Source organism: Lolium rigidum, chromosome 7, assembly GCF_022539505.1.
Source record: "Lolium rigidum isolate FL_2022 chromosome 7, APGP_CSIRO_Lrig_0.1, whole genome shotgun sequence".
In the NCBI taxonomy this organism is placed as follows: Eukaryota; Viridiplantae; Streptophyta; class Magnoliopsida; order Poales; family Poaceae; genus Lolium; species Lolium rigidum.
In genome coordinates, this window is record NC_061514.1 from 260,167,558 (window position 1) to 260,170,703 (window position 3,146).

General features: G+C 43.9%; 1 non-coding gene across 1 annotated transcript; it reads left to right on the plus strand.

Moving 5' to 3' along the window:
- The first annotated feature begins 3,074 nt into the window (after positions 1-3,074).
- TRNAG-UCC lies at positions 3,075-3,146 on the plus strand. Its single transcript has one exon. It is a non-coding gene; the product is annotated as a tRNA-Gly (tRNA).

Below are 3,146 nucleotides of genomic sequence, written 5' to 3' on the forward strand. Positions count from 1 at the left end.
AGGTATATCTTTATCTTCATGGCATCCATACTTGAATCCAACACATGGACTACAAGTAGTACCTATGAAATATTCTTTCATATAAACTCAATGCAAACATTAGTCCATAGGGGTTGTCATTAATTACCAAAACCACACATAGGGCAATATACCCTTACAACGCACACACTCCTTTTGAGCTTGAGGACTTAAACCCACCTTGCTCTCCAATATCTCAGACTGCTCCAGGTCAACTCGACACCGCATATCTTAAGAAGCATCTCTGCAACAAGTTTATGATTGTTCACCATGCCAAAACGCCACCGTCTGCAGCACTAAATTCGACGACAGATCTCCTACAACACAAATCAAAGTACCATAGTACGTGAACAATGGTAGGCTTCTATTAGAGTAAGAAGGTGTTAACATTCAAACAAGCTTTGCGAAGAAGAACAATGTTGTAGTGTCAAGCTTTTTTAACTTCTCTTCGTTGCTTGTTGCCATGTATAAGTGGATTGTTGGTACCAGGGCAAGAACTACACATTGTAGAACCAATCCTCATACCAACTGTCACTTTTATACATGGATTACACAACAATGAAAACCAGACTACATAACCAACAGTAGCACAATATCGATCTACCTTTCTCTGATGCTACATCATGAAACTAGAATTGCAAAATCCACTATACCACCTACAGATTTAAGATAACAGAACTAAACTAATAAGTATAAGCTATTAAAGGTAACAGATAAAATCTACGACATATAGGGTCCAATGATACTCACAACGCTCTGACCATTGGGTGAGGAAGACAACATATCGGTGAGGTGGAGAAAGAAGACTTGCCGCCGCGGAGCTCCACCGGCCGAAGAAGCCGTTTACCTTCTTGTTGGTGAAGATGCTTTCCTGAGAGCTTGAGTGAGATAAAATGGTGGCAGTGGATTTGGCGGGGAGTTGGAGCGGTGTAAATAGGCATAAAGGTGGCCCAATTTTTCTGGATGTTTTTTTCTTGGATGCTCGCTCCCGCAAGCTCGATGCAAAATTTTCTCAGCGATCCTGATAAACGTACAAATGACTGTGCCTCCTCATATATTGCTTTAAGAAACATGTCATGCAACAACTTTTTTACATGGGCAACCAAAAGCCCGGAAACTGGTTTGCGCGCAACCAAGCTCGCCCCTCCTTCGATGATTTCAGTGGGTTGGTATCATGCTACTAGAATGGCAAATCGATCGATGGACCGATCGATCTGAGCTCGCGCGCAGAATCTCATGGTAGGGCCGCGTGTACATTATGATCTCTCCTTTTCAGCGCTGGTACAGTGGGGATCGAGAGCCTGGCCGATCGACGTACCAACGCCGATGAGTTATGATGATTTGCTCCGGTGATCGGCAATAAGTTGGCCTGGCCGCTTTCTTTTTTTCTCCCTTTTACGCCTATATCCAATCCATGTGGAATCGTGGCTGGATACTTATTGCAACAGAAACCGGGGATCGATCGGCATCTGGTCCTCCTCTGACTCATCATCTCCGGGCCACCTTAATCAGAGGTTCTGACTGACTGCAACATGTAACAGTATCTCTGATTAATGGTACTGTAATGGACTTGTGTTCTTGCAGATGTACTCCGGTCAAAGGAGGACGATATAGATCGTGTGCCTGATATCGTAGAGAGATACTGTTAGCAGTACTGATGGATGTTTAGTGTTCCTTTATGCTGTAGGTTCGTGCCTTGGATAGTTTGGTCTGGTCGTGAATGGCAGGAAAAGTGCCGAAGCGGTGCAGTGAAACAAGCTAGCAGCTCCATTATCGTCGCAGAATGTTGGCGTGCACACTTAATTGGCTTCAGAGACTTGTATTTTTAGGGGGCTCTCGTGGTTGTTCACACCTCCCTCTCGGCAATAACTGACTGAAAGCACACCATCCTTATTATTATTGACATGATCGCTGCATTTCGTTGTCTTTGTCGACCCACGATTCAGAACAAAATGCGAACTAAACAGCTATATATTTCTTTTCGTTCAGTTGGTTCAGGTTTCGGACAAGTTTGTTCAGCATGACTTCAGGCGAAGTAGTGACATCTAAACCAATGAGTCTTTGAGCAAGTAAGTGTCAGGGCGACGGACAACGCCCCTCGAGAGACGGAGCCATGTAGACTGATCCTTTTTGCTTTGGCATAACTAGTTCCACGGTTAGTCGCTCGTCAGGTGATCTAGTTGTACCTTTTGATGCAGACGTGAGAAGGCGAGCTGCCTTTCCATGGAGCCATCGGTAAGCAAGAAACAGAGAGATTTAGAGCAATTCCAATAGTATAGCCAACTGTTGGCTATAACAAGATGTCATATCATTTGTAGTCATCATATAGCTAACATGTACAATAGTTAGCTATAAGAATGTAGTACTTTACTAATATATGGCCCCCCTTTCACTCTCACAAGGTGCTTTCAGGAGACGCGTGCTGAAGCACTATTGTGCGATAGTAGCTTCACCTCCCTTCTCTCTCTTCTTCTCTCTCCTCCAACTCATCTAAAATATATTATTTAATGTCTTATAGTCAGCTGACTGGACTCTATTGTACTTGCTCTTATTAGTCTGGGCAGTGGGTGGGAACGTTCTTCTCGCTGTTCCCTCGATCTGCTAGAAACTACTTTGAGCTGCGTTACTTGTGGCATCGGTCCTGGTGTTAAGCAAGATGTCTCCGAGGCAGTAGAGGCGCCTTTCTGCAGCAAGCAAAAGGCTTTGGGTAGAATGTCAATATGCATGAAGGGGACCTCAAGAAATATACTCCTGGAAGACCGTGAGGTGATCGTGGATGAGTTTGGCTGTCTACCTTGTCTGCGTAGGATAGGAGTATTGTTTACTCGAGTGCTGGTTGTTTCAACCCTTTCCTTCTCCCTTGAGTTGACTACCTTGATTGGAAAAAAAACTGAACAATCATAGTTTCTAAAGAAAATTCAGAAGTACTGTATTAACCTTCGAAACTCCTTGGTTCATGATGGCATCAACAAATTTATATGTTTGTTAAGGTTGTCAGCGCGCGGAGAAAGATAAAATCTAAGTATATGAAGCCTACCCTAATTTAAGACGTCAAAGCGTCTGTAGTCCAACGGTTAGGATAATTGCCTTCCAAGCAATAGACCCGGGTTCGACTCCCGGCAGACGCA